We start from the raw sequence: 18,200 nt of genomic DNA on the forward strand, positions 1-18,200 counted from the left end.
ACACGTAAGAAATTGGAATATTGAGACGTCGACCTACTTAAAAGAGGTCAACTGTAACAATTATATACACCAAACTAGCTGTCATCACAAGAAATGGATTTCCAACATTCCCAAAGGATAAAGAATAAAGAAAAATTGTTCCAATGAAAAAATGTGGCAAGAACAATCTTTGGTGTTGAAAGAAAGACTCATAGAGAGAGGTTATGATGAGTCTTCCTTAGATAACATTATCAGAATCAGAAATAAGTGATGTGAAAAGAGACTTGCTATTGACTTATAAATCCAAGACAGTCACCACCAATGAGAAAGTATTGAAAGTACCATTTATCACACAGTATAGTGAAAATAGGATTGTAGAAAACATAATAAAATGACATTGGCATCTACTTAGAGATGATGACACTATAGGTGAACACCTGGCAGATAGACCACAATTCATTTATAGGAAAGCCAACCATCTGAATACCATTCTAGCTCCCAGTCCTCCCAGCATTAAGACACAGAACAACTGTTTGGGCATAACTGGTAGAAAACTAGAAGGCTTCTTTCCATGTCATCTCTGCAAAGCATGCAAACATGGAAAAGACTGGGATGTTCAAATCTAAAACTACAAACGAAACATTCAAAGTCAAACACACAATTCGGTGCACAGACAAGTTTGTCAAATATCTTATTGAATGTGGGTGTGGATTGCAATACGTTGGGCAAGCCACAAGAAAACTTAGAGATAGAATCAGAGAACATCTATTACAAATAAAATGGAAAAAGGTAGATCTACCCATTTACAAACATGTTAAAGACGTGCATGGAGGGAGTGACAGTAGTTTTAAATATATGAGGATAAGTAAAGTACCCAAAGACTGGAGAGGGGGGGGGGGCATGGAACTCAAAATGCTTAGGACTGAATCTAAATGGATATTTAATTTGGACTGTATTTACCCTAAGGGATTAAATGCCAATTTTGAGGTTGTGCATTTATTCTAACACCCCCCACATTTCCGCCTTCCTCCCCCCACTTGTAGGCAAATTGTTTGAGGAACTCCCCCTGACTACATTAGCCTCTGTTAGGATAGGTAGAGATGTAAGAGCATGTATTCTCATACTAGCCCCAATTTTCCCCTACACTAACATTAAGTAGCCAGGTGGAGGTACGGTCCCACAACAACACACAGTATAGCATACAATATTTACATTTATTATAATTGGTTACCCCAAGTGATATAATCTACATGCTATCTTCAATAAGATAGGTAGAGATACTAGAGCATGGATTCTCATACTAGCCCCAAATCCCCCTAACAATATATGGCGAGATATAGGTATGGCTAGATATGGCTAAGTATGGGTATGATTATATACCAGAAGGTTTCAACAGTAATTCAATCATATAGTTCTTTTAAACATGTTGATTTCTCATACATCATTTTATTTGTTTTTATGTTTATTTTTTTTTTATTTTCTTATTGTATCAAATAAGGTACATAACTTAATTTTCATCTAAGTTTATTGTACTATAGCTAACGTAGTATTTATTTGTATTATATTTTAGAAGTCATGGGTTGATATTTTAACCATATAAATATCTGTAAATCCTGGAGAAATACTAAGCCTAAAATCCTCAATTTTTAGTGGGAAGGATCTATTCCATATTGGCTATCCTTATAATGATAAGGATCTATTTTTAAACATTTAGAGTTATTTTTATGTTTTACAAAATTAATAATTTTTTTATATATTTTTATTTTTTATATGTAATTTTTCAATATAAAGTATCTTTTATATGTATTTGAGCATTATAAACAACCTCTAATTCATATACCCTTAATAATATAAAGGATCGGAACGCAATTTAGCTAATAAACGGCTAGGTTACTAGTTTTGCGTTATGAGCGGATTGCTGCTAACTTGCAAGTTATTTCCACCGCTCACCTTCCTATAGCGCTGCTATTACAGGTTTTCAAAAATCTGCAATTAGCAGGCAATATGGCAGCATTGAGCTCCATACCGCACTCAAATACCAGCGCTGCTTTGAGCTGGTTTTACGTGCTCGTGCTCTATTTCCCCATAGACATCAATGGGGAGAGCCGGCTAAAAAAAAGCCTAACACCTGCAATAAAGGAGCGTAAAGCTCCGTAACGCAGCCCCATTAATTCCTATGGGGAAAGAAAATGTATGTTTACACTTAACACCCTAACATAAATTCTGAGTCTAAACACCCCTAATCTGCTGCCCCCGACATCACCGCCACCTACATTATACTTATTAACCACTAATCTGCCACCTCCAACATCGCTGCCACCTACATTACACTTAACCCCTAATCTGCCTCTCCTAACATCGCCGCCACCTACATTACAATCATTAACCCCTAATTTGCCACCCCCGACATCTGACAGCTACATTATACTTATTAACCACTAATCTGAAACCTCCGACATCGCCGCCACCTTCATTACACTCATTAACCCCTAATTTGCCGCCCGACATTGCCAACATCTACATTATACTTATTAACCCCTAATCTGCCGCCCCTAACATCGCCACCACTACCTATCTACACTTAAACCCTAATCTTCCTCCCCCAACGTCGCCGCCACTATACTAAAGTTATTAACCCCTAAACCTAACCCTAAGTGAACATAATTAAAATAAATCTAAATAAAAGTAAAAAGTTAATACCTAAATAATTCTATCCTATTTAAAACCAAATACTTACCTGTAAAATAAACCCTAAGCTAGTTACAATATAACTGTTACATTGTATCTATCTTAGGTTTTATTTTTATTTCACAGGCAAGTTTGTATTTATTTTAACTAGGTAGAATAGTTACTAAATAGTTATTAACTATTTACTACCTAGCTAAAATAAATACAAATTTACCTGTAAAATAAAAACTAACCTGTCTTACACTAACACCTAACCTTACACTACAATTAAATAAAATTACATTAATTAAATACAATTAACTAAATTACAAATAAAAACAAACACTAAATTACACAAAATAGAAAAGAAATTATGAAATATTTAAACTAATTACACCTAATCTAATATAAGACATCTGATAACCTGATGCCTTATATCAGAAAACACCACATTTATCTGTAGAGCTGAATTCGACTAGATTTTGCATTTATGACATGTATCATATCAGTGCATGTTTATGTTAAATATTAAGCCTGTCATACAGTTTGCAAATCAGTACAACATAATGTAGCATATAGTTCCCTCTACTTCAGGCAGCTATTAAGGGATTATTCTGCCCCATTAAACAGTTTTACACTTGCTGATTTATTTACACTTAACTAGTCCCATACCGTGTGCACCACAGCGGAAAGCAGCATGGCCGTGGCTCAAACACAACTGGTCACTGCACCGACCGTCTGACACCCGGTAGCACGTGAGGGGGAGGGGGAGAGACCCTCTGACAGCTGGAGGAGGGGAGCTGCAAACAGCCTCATGGCTGACTGTAATTGTGTTATCCTGAGGGGTGTAAAGCTCAGGGTAGCCAGGTGCTCGGAAGTCTCGCCTGTGTAGCTACTATCATTCATTTATATATTCTAAGTTTCATACCGATATAGAGATTGCTCTTGAAATTATGCTCCCAAAGTCTGCCTTATGTACACATCACAATTTAATCTTCAGCAAAAAGAGAGATGCTAGCGTGTTTTTTTTCCTTTGTTTATTTTAGGTAGAGGAATGGCTCCAGAGGGTGCAGCCCACCACTGAATCAGGAGAGAAGTTTGGCAATGTTGCGGTGAAGGAGCAAAAGACGACATTGCAGCAACAACATTTGCATTGAACCAAGAAGAGGAGTGCGTAAGTGTCACTATTAAAGGGACAGTCAAGTATAAATTAAACTTTCATTATTCAGATAGGACTTTTAATTTTAATTGACTTTCCAATTTACTTTTATCATCAAATTAGCTTTTTTCTCTTGGTATTCTTAGTTTAAACTAAACATAGGCAGACTCATATGCTAATTTCTAAGACTTTGAGGGCTGCCTCTTATCACATGCTTTTTAAATCTCTTTTCAACACAAAGAGACAGAAAGTACACGTGGGCTATATAGATAACACTGTGTTCAGGCACAGAAAGTTATTTAAGATCTAGCACAATACAATGCTAAATTTAAGACAATCGATAATAAACAGTCACAGTCATGTGATCAGGGGGCTGGAAGAAGGTTCCTAGATACAAGGTAATCACAGAGGTAAAAAGTACATTAATATAACTGTGTTGGTTATGCAAAACTGGGGAATGAGTAATAAAGGGATTATCTATCTTTTAAAACAATAACAATTCTATGGTTGACTGTCCCTTTAAGTAGTTTAACTAATAAATTACCGGTAGGTTATAAAAATATATTTACCATAAGTTTATGGTATAGTTTGATCACTTTATAGTCTTTTAGGTTGTTCCTCGTATCCTTTGCACATATTTTTAAATAAAAATGCTATGTAGCCTCCCAAAAAATGCAATAACATTTAAAAATTCTTCTTCTTTTCCAGTGGTTTAAGGAATACTACCAGAAAATTAGCAATGGAACAGGTATCGAGTGAAGAATTTGTAAAGGAGTCCTCTATTTCCAGCTCCGGAGTACCGATCTACAACCCCTCAACTGACATCAGCCGGTTAATCAGCAGGTAATTTCACATCATTGATGTCACGTGTCCTTTGTTCAACTGCTATGGTTTTAAATGTAAATACTTTTAAAATACTATCAATTGTCCGATTCTTTAAACTAAATGGATATTATCTGTAAATGTAAAGTGGATGCACTTTTTTCTTCTTTAAATCTCACCTACTATTTCTAAATATCTTATATAGTTATAGAATGTAACAGATTACGCAGTGCTAACCGATTTTACATTTTACAGATATGGACTGCCAGCGGTGACCTCTAGTGTAGCAAGGAGGGCGACCGATACTGCCACCAGAAAAGTATATTCTGAGGCGGAGAAGAGCATCATCGCTCAATATCTGGCACACACCAGTGCGACTGCGGACAAGCACTACCGTCTGATGTCTCCAGAGAATACCTGTTCTGCATTTTCTCTCTTCAGAAGAATGCTCAAAAAGAGAGTAAGTACAAACTGACTGTTTCAATGCACGTTTGTATAACATATAGATAATAATGCATCACACTTAAAAATGACTATTTATATTAGCTAATATTATTCTATACTGGAAAGCCTTTCATTTTTCAGTTCATAATTACTGTAATAAGGGCATAAATCTGTAAGAACTCAGATATTGTCCAGAAGGGATATTATGGTATTATACTGTAAGAACTCAGCTGTGTATTCAGGAAGGGGTTAAATCCTCATTTAACACTGGGTCACTGTGGAATGTAGAAAGATCACATTACCAGACCCCCATCTGAGAAGGATGACCAGCTGGTGTGAGTAGAAATGTATATAGAGACCCTTTGACCAAATGCATTCCCTTCCCCCAGACCACATAGCATTGTAACCAAATACCTGGACATTACAAAGGGGGCTTGCTTATGAGTGACATCATCATTGTGGGAGGGATGAAAAACTTACAATAAAAGTACCAGGAATACTGGGACTCACTCTTTTTCTTACCTTTGGGATGCTCTGAGAACATCAAGTAAGTGATCCTTGCAGACACATAATTACAGCACACCATACTTTCACATAGATTGGGCAAATGTATAATAGTGTAATATTGATGTATAGTTCACTGCTGAGTATTTATAAGTGATTTGCATATGTGTAATTTATATTTAATCTGCATATTGTAACTGTTTACGTAGCCTCATTGTAATAAAAGTTTTGTACTGCTGGAATAAGACTGTGTGAGTGATATTCTTGCAGGTAGTTTAATTAAGCTAGTGATTGTGTGTTAATATGTATAAGCCTTTCACTAAAGAGTATAGCAAACAGACACTAAGATTTATAGAGTCTTAGGTACCATTTTAATGCAGTTATTTCATTGGCGAGCCGAACCAGCGATAATTTTCTTACCAACTACACTTGTTTAAAGGGGGGACAAATCCAGGTAATTTTTATAATACAAGTGTGATTTTTGGACGAAAATTGAACCTAGTTTTTGCTATACTGTTTTTGAGTTGAGCGTTTCAGCAGTAAAGTCTTTGGCCAAGACTACAGATCCAGAGAGGCATTACCTAAGGATCAGTTGAACCAGACGCAGAGAAAATCATATTGCGCAGGACGTGAATCTGATTTGCTGGCAGTCTGAAGACACTTTAAAGTGTGAGTATGGAATTAATTGTTAAATATGCAGAATGTAGCACATTTGAGCCTGTTGTTGATGAGAATACTGACATAGTTAAAAGACTGAAAGATGTGTGGTTGCAATGTGAGAATGAGAATAAGCTTATTGATAAGAGGTTTTGTTTAACAAAAGAAAAATCCAAATTACAGAATTGCATGAAACTGTTGTTAGCTATCAAAGACCAAATGAATAGAGCAATCTTTGAACATTCTCCCCCAATAGCTATGTTAACAGAGATCAATTGTAACACATTAGATGAGAATTGCCCCACATGTGGTGTAAATGCAGAATATATTAATACTTTAGAAGAAAATTATGATGCGAGAGGCCAACTTATAGCTTCATTGAGACAGGGGCTTGCAAACTTAACCCCTGTTGCAGTATTAAATGAGGACAATGCATGTGTGTCGCAGTAAGGTAGCCCACATGCTGATGGGGGAAGGGTGCTAAGTCCACATGTTGATGGGGGAGGGCGCCTATTCCTCACAGTGAAGAAAGATTTGATCACACACAAAATACAGAGAGCACACACATTCCCATACTAACCCCACAGATAACTAGGCCAAGAACATTAAATCCAGAACATCAAACAGATACTTTATCACTAACACCCAGTTTAAGATCCAGTCGAAGAAATTTAACTCAATCGCAAAATTTACCTTTTTCTACCACCTCTGCTGAAACATCATCCCTGGTATCAACTACCCTTAAAAAACAAGATAGAGATAAAGTAATCAGACAACTGGTAAAGTTAAAACCTCTCTTTCCGATGTATGATGTTAAAGCAGATGTATTTACTAACATGTCAAATTTTGAGTCTGCAATAAAATACATGCTGTCACATAAAGAAGCATGTCTAATGTTAAAAATGTGGCTTCCAGGCAGCACTGCAGCTAGATTACAATCACCAGTTGCAGGCCCAGTTAATTTGAACACAGATTGGTTTAAGGAGAATAAATGGGGTTCAGATGGGGACAGATTAAAAGCTGTTTGTATACTAGTGACAGGGAGTAGAGATTTAGACAGTCACTCTCTTGCAGAAATGCAAGTAGCATTAAATGATGACCCATGGGTATTTGCAGCTAAATTCGAACAATTATATAGATTGACGAACAGACACCTCATGATATGTTGCAGTACTTAATTAAAAAATTCACATATTTGGAACCTAGCATACAAATGATGGCTGAGGAAAAGAATACACTAGAGGGTGTGTTATCTATTATAGGTAAGGCTAGGCAGAACATTCTAAAGAAAAGGAGCACAGGGCAACACAGAATTTCTATGGTAACCACTAATGAAGGGAAACAAAAATATTCAGAGGGTCCCTTTAAAGGTACTTAGGTCCCTTTAAAGGCCATTACTGCAATAAATATGGGCACAGACGAGTAGATTGCAGATTCTTAAAGAGAATCCAGAAGGAAACTGAGGGAGGGCAGGAAAGATTACATCCCTCTGCACCTCCAAAAGAAAGCTATGCGCAGAATTGGGTAGGGGAAAGTAACAAGATTAAGCCCCCAGATAAAACAGGACAGGAATACACCCCAAAGCTTAGGCCTGGTACTAATCTGTATGGCCCAGCGCATGAGGCTTTGAGAGTGATGACTGTGGGGGAAGGGGAAGTGGGATATCATGAAAAGAATTATGAAAATAGTTCTCCTCTGATTTCCTGCTCTGACTGACTACCTCAGGCCCTGGATGACATGGTCCCTATATGTAAACAGCGCTTTACCTATATATAAATATAGGATAGCTAGGGATGAATATCAATTGGTCAATAAATAATAATGAAATAGATGTGAATACATATGAGTAAAATATCTTAATATTTAATTTCTCAAAACAATACATACATATGCATACTATTAGTATATATAAAAACAATCAAAATAAAATCAGATTAAAAACATTTATAGATGGATCGTTCATAGGAAGAAAAAAATTGTAAATAACTTCCTAGGTAGATATACAGAGGAGAGGACGTCTCCACCTCCTCAGACAAAAATTCCCAAAGAGCAATGGAAATAGAAGCGTTCCACCTTTATCTAGTTGCAAGTCACTTCTTTGTAGTATATTTTACAATGTTGCAAAGAATGTTGCAAAAAATCTTCAGAGGGCAGTGTGCTATGCTTAAGATTAATGGCACTCCACCTTTAAGTCTGCTGTTTCTGGTCTGATTTGCAAACTGGGACTACACTTGGATTTAAAGACACTTTTTGTTTGTTTGCTGAAAGCATCAAGATTAATGATTGGGATCTGAATTATATGCTGTTCTGTTTACTTTGTGAGATACACAGCCTTATGGGAGAGTTAGAATTTACTTTCCTGGTACTCACCTGGTGATTCCTGGTGATTCTCTAGTGCAAAGAAAGAACCCGGATCAGCTACCAGCCGAGCAGGCTATTTGATACTCTGCGCAGAGTTCTGAGATATAAAATCCGGATGATTACCATTGGCATCTAGAGAAAGAGGTATACAAGCAGGTTACCGGCACACCTACAGCGAAGTGGATACCTGGAGAGACCGGAGTGGCAATACCCGTTACGGATGAAAATTGCTGGCATCACTATATCAAGGTCAGAGGTGAGAGCGTTATCCGACAGGTCGACACAGGGCCCAAAGGACGCCAAAAACATCCACGTCAGAGATCGCAAACCAAGGGTGACCGGTAAAGTATACCTGCCTGTAATTACCTATCCTGCACTGAACTTTACAGCACTGAGAGTGTATAGAGTGTATATAATTTAAAGGCAACTATTTTTTACACGGAATAACGATCAAAGTGTTTCTTGGAGCTACACATTTACTTGCTACACATTTGTTTACTAGCCACCAGAGACTGTGTAAAAACAACTAATAACTTTCTTTCAAACACATCAAGTACATGAATCACTCTTACGCATATGAATGCAAAATTTTTTTTAAGAAACGAAATTTGACCTCCATTGCAACATTGCAAAGCACATTGTAACAGAATAAGAGACTTGCAACTTAGTAAAGGTGGAGTGCCATTAATCTTAAGCATAGCACACTGCCCTCTGAAGATTTTTTGCAACATTCTTTGCAACATTGTAAAATATACTACAAAGAAGTGACTTGCAACTAGATAAAGGTGGAACGCTACTATTTCCATTGCTCTTTGGGAATTTTTGTCTGAGGAGGTGGAGACGTCCTCTCCTCTGTATATCTACCTAGGAAGTTATTTACAATGTTTTTCTTCCTATGAACGATCCATCTATAAATGTTTTTAATCTGATTTTATTTTGATTGTTTTTATATATACTAATACAGGGAGTGCAGAATTATTAGGCAAATGAGTATTTTGACCACATCATCCTCTTTATGCATGTTGTCTTACTCCAAGCTGTATAGGCTCGAAAGCCTACTACCAATTAAGCATATTAGGTGATGTGCATCTCTGTAATGAGAAGGGGTGTGGTCTAATGACATCAACACCCTATATCAGGTGTGCATAATTATTAGGCAACTTCCTTTCCTTTGGCAAAATGGGTCAAAAGAAGGACTTGACAGGCTCAGAAAAGTAAAAAATAGTGAGATATCTTGCAGAGGGATGCAGCACTCTTAAAATTGCAAAGCTTCTGAAGCGTGATCATCGAACAATCAAGCGTTTCATTCAAAATAGTCAACAGGGTCGCAAGAAGCGTGTGGTAAAACCAAGGCGCAAAATAACTACCCATGAACTGAGAAAAGTCAAGCGTGCAGCTGCCAAGATGCCACTTGCCACCAGTTTGGCCATATTTCAGAGCTGCAACATCACTGGAGTGCCCAAAAGCACAAGGTGTGCAATACTCAGAGACATGGCCAAGGTAAGAAAGGCTGAAAGACGACCACCACTGAACAAGACACACAAGCTGAAACGTCAAGACTGGGCCAAGAAATATCTCAAGACTGATTTTTCTAAGGTTTTATGGACTGATGAAATGAGAGTGAGTCTTCATGGGCCAGATGGATGGGCCCGTGGCTGGATTGGTAAAGGGCAGAGAGCTCCAGTCCGACTCAGACGCCAGCAAGGTGGAGGTGGAGTACTGGTTTGGGCTGGTATCATCAAAGATGAGCTTGTGGGGCCTTTTCGGGTTGAGGATGGAGTCAAGCTCAACTCCCAGTCCTACTGTCAGTTTCTGGAAGACACCTTCTTCAAGCAGTGGTACAGGAAGAAGTCTGCATCCTTCAAGAAAAACATGATTTTCATGCAGGACAATGCTCCATCACACGCGTCCAAGTACTCCACAGCGTGGCTGGCAAGAAAGGGTATAAAAGAAGAAAATCTAATGACATGGCCTCCTTGTTCACCTGATCTGAACCCCATTGAGAACTTGTGGTCCATCATCAAATGTGAGATTTACAAGGAGGGAAAACAGTACACCTCTCTGAACAGTGTCTGGGAGGCTGTGGTTGCTGCTGCACGCAATGTTGATGGTGAACAGATCAAAACACTGACAGAATCCATGGATGGCAGGCTTTTGAGTGTCCTTGTAAAGAAAGGTGGCTATATTGGTCACTGATTTGTTTTTGTTTTGTTTTTGAATGTCAGAAATGTATATTTGTGAATGTTGAGATGTTATATTGGTTTCACTGATAAAAATAAATAATTGAAATGGGTATATATTTGTTTTTTGTTAAGTTGCCTAATAATTATGCACAGTAATAGTCACCTGCACACACAGATATCCCCCTAAAATAGCTATAACTAAAAACAAACTAAAAACTACTTCCAAAACTATTCAGCTTTGATATTAATGAGTTTTTTGGGTTCATTGAGAACATGGTTGTTGTTCAATAATAAAATTAATCTTCAAAAATACAACTTGCCTAATAATTCTGCACTCCCTGTAGTATGCATATGTATGTATTGTTTTGAGAAATTAAATATTAAGATATTTTACTCATATGTATTCACATCTATTTCATTATTATTTATTGACCAATTGATATTCATCCCTAGCTATCCTATATTTATATATAGGTAAAGCGCTGTTTATATTTTCCCTTTATCCTCAACTTCAGAATATTTGTGAGATTATTCCATTAAACAGCTAACAGGGTGTAAGTAAGGCGCTACTTATAAATACACTATCTATACATGGTCCCTATATGTAACACCTTAAGGGATCATTCTGGACGTCCCTGTGTCTATGGTGTGATTGAGAGCCATCGCACCAAACTCCTCATAGACACAGGAGCTTCAGTAACTTTGACAGACTTACTATTAAGTCCCCCACAAGGGACAAGACAGACATTTCTTATCATCCCTTATCCCAAATGTGACTATGACACTAGGCAATCAGTGGACTAAGGAAATTCCCATTTGGCAGAGCAAAAACACAGAGGGTACAATACTTGGTGCTGATATAATGAGATCAGAAGGGATGATAGTGGACCTATGTAACAATGTTTTGTGGAGGGATACTAGAGGGAGAAAACCTGTAATATTAGATGACTCTTATATCAGTCCTATAGCATCCATTGCATCAATTCCTTCAGAAAGGGTGTGGCCGGATACTGAAAGTCACCCTGATTTGAAGAGATTGGTTATGGATTTCCCTGACATATGGGCTCAACATAAGAATGATTGTGGCATAATAAAAGGCATTGAAATCAATATTGTAGGCCCTTACCCCCCTCCACAAAGACAGTATTGTTTTCCAGCAGAAGCTATTGAACCTGTGAGGCAAATTATTAGTCATCTTGAAAGCCAAGGGATAATTAGGAAATGTTCCTCCTCTAATAATTCTCCTTTGTGGCCAGTAAGGAAAGCAAATAATACTTGGAGGTTAACGGCTGATTTTCGTATGGTGAATAAAGTTACCCCACCTGTTACAAATCTAGTTGCTTCTAATCCTGAAGTGGTATCCAAACTGAGTGCCACATGTAGGTGGTATTCTGTTCTGGATATAAGTAATGGTTTTTGGAGTATCAGACTAGCCCCAGAGTGCCAATATAAGTTTGCTTTTTGCTTTGATAATACGCAATTTTGCTTTAATTCGCTTCCTCAGGGCTTCCACAGCTCACCTACATACTTTCACCAAGCATTAGCAGAGGTATTAAAAACATTCTCAGTCCCAGAAAGTATCATACAGTATGTAGATGATATTTTGTTACAAACAGACAGTAGAGGAACATTTGGAGCGACTGAATGAACTGTTTGCTGAATCTGGCCTCAAGTTAAACACTTCAAAAGTACAATTAATGAGACAAAAGGTGACATTTATGGGAGTATCAATCCAAAGGGGTACAAGATGCCCTACTAGAGAACGAGTTACAGCCATACTTCAGGTGCCCAGACCATTGCATAGGCAGTCCTTAAGACAATTTTTAGGCTTGGTAAATTTTTCTCGTGATTTCATTGAAGGGTTTGCTGAAAAAGCAAAACCTCTCTATGATCTTTTGAAAGGAGAGGATGTTGGGAAAATACCTTGGAGTGCAGAACATGAGGAAGCATTTAAAGTGTTAAAGGAAGGTTTAGCATCAGCTTTACAAATTTATGTAGATGGTTCAAGATTTTGGCAGGATGGTCAATTTAATACTGGTTTTGCTATTTGGGTCCCTCTCAACAATTAGCTCTTAAATTTATGCTACCAAGATCATTCTCAGCACAGAGAGCAGAATTAGAAGCCATGTCTATGGCTTGCCACAGGTTTGACACACAAGACATTTGTATATACAGTGACAGTGCCTAAGTGACCAGATCACTGACAGAGTACTTACCAATTTGGAATCTAAGGGGAATGGTAGACTCAGCAGGAAAACCATTGTCACATGTTCAAACCCTTAAGAAATTGGTAGATTGGGGAACACAGCACCCATTGCAGTCAGCTATTGTTAAAGTTAAGGCACACACACATTTCACAGATGAACATTCACAAGGGAATGCACATGTGGACATATTAGCCAAACAGGCAGCTTTAGATGGGGAACCATATCAATCAGATGAGAATGACAGTGAGACACAGGAAGCATGGAGAGAGCATGTTGCATCTAAAGATACAATGGCACACATAGCAAAGATTACAATGGTAGATTCAGAGGTACCTGATTTGAAAACAGAACAAGCTAAAGATCCTAACCTTTTCCCTCTGTTACAGGAACAGCAAACACTCCCAAATGGTTATTCAATTTGTAAGGGGTTAACATGTTACTCCAATCCCACTGATCCACAGGCTAAATTGTTTTTTGTGGTCCCAAGTCATTTGCAGGGACCTATAACACAGCAAACACATTCTCTTCTTGGGCATATTGGGCAAAGTGCATTAGAGTACCATTTAAGGCAAAAATTTCATTTGCCAGATTTAGCAGAAACCTGTTTAAAATGTGTACAAGAATGTTTAATTTGTGCTCAAATTAATCCACGTCCTAAAGCTCAGAGACCCATTCTCCAGAGAATACCAGTAGCAGATGGCCCCTGGAAAGCTATCCAAATTGATTTTATAGGCCCACTTCCACTATCAAAGTGGGGTCTCAGGTATGCCCTAGTAATTGCAGATATGTTTTTCAAAATGGGTTGAGACTATTCCACTTCATTGTGATACTGCACAGGCTACTGCCGGAGCACTGTGGGAACATGTTTTCTCAAGATGGGGGTTTCCAACACTCATTGAATCAGACAGGGGTACACATTTTACAGGTCAGGTAATGCAAAATCTCTGTGCCCTACTGGGAATACAGACAAGATTTCATGTACCATATCATCCACAATCCTCTGGTATAGTTGAGCGCATGAATCGCACATTAAAAAAAAAATTGTCAAAAATGCTTTCCCAGTATGGTAAATCATGGGTCACACATCTTCCAGCAGTTCTAATGACTATTAGAGCTACACCATCAAATGCTACCAAGTGTTCTCCCTATGAGCTCATGACAGGGAGAAAAATGGCATTAGGCCACCCAGGCGAACCACAATTGTCTACCCCCTTGAGAGAATCTGTGTCTAGAGATCAATATCTCTCCCAAATTCAGGAGCAGTTGAGCTCACTGCTAATTTTTGCTGCCTCTAATATGGCCCCAACAGATTGTAAAATTTCATCTACACATCAAACACCTCTGTTTGATAAGGGGGGATTGATCATGATTAAAAACTTTCGCAAAAATTCTCCCTGGGATGCAAATTGGGAAGTACCTTATAGAATTTGGGACAAATTGGGTAATACTGTAATTAAAATAGAAAGATCAACCCCTGGGAAAACCAGAAGGCAGCCTGGTTACAAATGGGTCCATGTTGACCAATGTAAAGTGTATAGAGGGACAGTTGTCCCAGATGTAGATATTTCTGCTAAGAACTGATATTCTCTTAATCTTTTTTGACAGATTTCATTATGTGGAGCCTGAGAGGAATGATCGCCACAAACCTATTTGTATTTGTGTGGGTGTTATTGCAAAAACTTCCAATCTGTGACTGTAATGAACTTTCAATGACCAACCTCACAAGGAGTCGTAGATGGAGCCCAAGCAGCATCATCAGAGGATGGACAGGCTTATGGAGCTCTCAAGACCTTAGCAAAGATTGTTTGGGAAAATTGACTTTTAATGTGGGTGGGAAGATTGAAATATTTGCAGAGAAACATCAAGACCATTTAATTGGTTTTTGGAGGGTCAATCAGGGTAATAAAGTTGAATGGGAATGTAAGTGGGTGGCTTGGGGACAATGGACTGTAGGTTTGGTGGGAGAAGGTATTTCTGTGTCTACAACATTTACAAATCCTATTCACACTATAAATGGCGACAACTATAATATAAACAAGGTTATATTTGAACAACAAATTGGAGAAGGGATTAATTGGAGGGTTACAGCTGCCAACTTTGGTGGAGGGATTGAAGTATACTTAAAAATAGATTAAAAAAAAGGAAACATCTACTTTTGCACCTTTGATCTATTCTACTTTAATCACTACACCAAAGGGGAAACATGACAATACTCCAATGTGTGAGGGGAAAAAATGTTGTTTCTAGCGGTCCATTTCAAACAAGTACAATCAAGCCAATTCCAGTATTGAGGGATGCCACATTCCAATTTATCACGTGGAAGATTAAAATAATAGATTGGCTAGTTTCCACACATTACCAAAATTGTTCCAGAATTACTGCCACTATGGAAAAAGCATTAGTTAAGTGGGCAGAAGGTACTAGGAGAAGGACTAGGAGGGATATTGTGGATACAGTTTTGGGAGGTGTGGGAACAGGGCTAGGGGTGGTAAATTCCATTGACATATCCAGCTTAACAGCAACCTTACAGTCTCAGGGGATGTTAAATGCAAAAGGGATTCATACGCAACAAATGATAAACACCCTGGTAGACACTGACACAGACAGTCATTCAAGTTCAGGGTCCTGCCATTCAAAATACAGAGGAAATACTGATAGGAGTAATTAGTAGGTTAAGGGAAGTATCCTGGTATTTTGTGTGTATTTCCATGCAAACAGAATTATCAACTGACTTTAAATTAATAGCACAGGCTATGGAAAATAACCATACACCTTTAGGAGGGTGGGAGCAGTCTGTGGTTAACAGTTTTGCATCAAAACACAGAGAATTATGGTTAAACAGTTGGTTGGGCTGCATGGAAAATATATGCAGGGCTACTTCACTTGTGCCCACTAGTGGTACCTATCAGAATGTTTATCATTTGTTTTCACTAGGAATACCTGTCACAGAATCTCATGTTCTACATCATGAGTTAGAGTTCCCAAATTTTATATGGAATGGTTCCCATATGGAACAGGTAGACATGTCTGGCTGCATAAGGTTTCCTTCTAAAATGTTATGTCTACCCAACCAGGCAAGAATAATTTTTGATTCCTGATGGCATAATCACTCATATTGCAATGGCTTTGTGGAGAAAGTTAATCCCAAGATATGATTTTTCCCTTAGGACAAGGAAAGGTGTGTTTTGTTGCATTGAAGCCTAAAGATGAAGTGCATGTATGGTTTGACAGATGTAATTCGAAGGGAACAAATCACACCAGGGATTTATTGTATTGCTGGGTACCCTGTGAGGATAAGTTCACTAAAGTTTAACTTCACTGTCCCACAGTTACTCTCATATAACGCTACCTTGGGGGCTCCACTCATAACCCCAATATTAGTAGATGATGCACCTTGGCAAAAATGGGTAACCTTATTGCAAAAAGACTCTGTGTTACTAGAACATCTTAAAAGTTTTGGGGAACGTATTCATGTAAATTTCTACCATCAGGAACAAGAACTACAAAGGATTGAACATAGTTATTCAGAGATGTCAAGTTCTACCTGGTGGCAGAAATTAGCAAATTCCTTTTCGAAACAGTCATCATGGGGTTCTGCATTGGGAAATCTGTTCATACATCCATTTATAATCATATTATTTATTTCTATATTATGTATAATTATTCAAATTTGTATGTGTTGTTATTTAAAATCATTAATTGCACGTGTATATCACTTATATTATGGTATGCGAATGGAGGCATCCTTAGTACACTAATATAGCCATAACACATAGGTGGGGTTAGGAATGTTCTAACAGATTCACTCATATAAAACAATCATTGGAATGGAAGGGTATGGTAACCTCCATTGCCAAAAGGGGGGAATGTAATAAGGGCATAAATCTGTAAGAACTCAGATATTGTCCAGAAGGGATATTATGGCATTATACTGTAAGAACTCAGCTGTGTATTCAGGAAGGGGTTAATGTATATAGAGACCCTTTGACCAAATGCATTCCCTTCCCCCAGACCACATGGCATTGTAACCAAATACCTGGACATTACAAAAGGGTGCTTGCTTATGAGTGACATCATCATTGTGGGAGGGATGAAAAACTTACAATAAAAGTACCAGGAATACTGGGACTCATTATTTTTCTTACCTTTGGGATGCTCTGAGAACATCAAGTAAGTGATCCTTGCAGACTCATAATTACAGCACACCATACTTTCACATAGATTGGGCAAATGTATAATAGTGTATTATTGATGTATAGTTCACTGCTGAGTATGTATAAGTGATTTGCATATGTGTAATTTATATTTAATCTGCATATTGTAACTGTTTACGTAGCCTCATTGTATTAAAAGTTTTGTACTGCTGGAATAAGACTGTGTGAGTGATATTCTTGCAGGTAGTTTAATTAAGCTAGTGATTGTGTGTTAATATGTATTAGCCTTTCACTAAAGAGTATAGCAAACAGACACTAAGATTTATAGAGTCTTAGGTACCATTTTAATGCAGTTATTTCAATTACACCATCACTCTCTTTTCCCATAAGGATAGAATACGAAGCTTGCTTGTGAGATCAGTGCAGCATGTGTAGTTGTCCAAGTGTGTTAGTTCCTAAGTGTAGGGGGTTATAACAAGGGATTAGACAAAGGAGTGGACAACACAACAAGTGTCTTTAAATATCCCTAAATTAACTGCAAAAATGCTACACTTTCTAATGTCTGCATTAACCTTTTCCTCCCTTCTCCTTAAAGTCACAGCTCTTCCTTTCACAAACAGCACTCAGTCAATTCATATTTCTCCTCTTCTACCTTCCCCCCTTCTACAACATAAATTAACTCTATTCCTATCTCACATACCTCATCCAGCCATGCTATACTGATTCCAAACTTAAACACTCACATAAGACACATTCTCATCTCCTTTTGCTCACCATATTTCTTCTTCTTGCAGCTGGGGATGTCTCACCTAACCCAGGTCCACCCTCTGCTTCCCTCAATTCACTACCCCAAGTGACACCTCATACACCTTCCCCACATAACCCTCTAAACCTCATTAACTGCTCCTCTGTTAGTACACCCCAATTCTCTTGTGCCCTATGGAATGCACACTCTGTATGCAATAAGCTTACATCTATTCATGACCTATTTATTTCATGTTCATTTAACCTGTTAGAGGAGGAAAGCTAGGTTTCAGTGAGGGCTAACACTGCTGTAATCTCT

At 38.0% G+C, this 18,200-nt stretch overlaps 1 long non-coding RNA gene across 1 annotated transcript; it reads left to right on the top strand.

Moving 5' to 3' along the window:
* Positions 1-5,758: 5,758 nt before the first annotated feature.
* LOC128635986 (uncharacterized) lies at positions 5,759-17,355 on the top strand. Its single transcript, XR_008398641.1, has 2 exons — positions 5,759-6,244; positions 14,589-17,355. It is a non-coding gene; the product is annotated as an uncharacterized LOC128635986 (long non-coding RNA).
* The last annotated feature ends 845 nt before the right edge of the window (positions 17,356-18,200 follow it).

Source organism: Bombina bombina, chromosome 7 (assembly GCF_027579735.1).
Source record: "Bombina bombina isolate aBomBom1 chromosome 7, aBomBom1.pri, whole genome shotgun sequence".
In the NCBI taxonomy this organism is placed as follows: domain Eukaryota; kingdom Metazoa; phylum Chordata; class Amphibia; order Anura; family Bombinatoridae; genus Bombina; species Bombina bombina.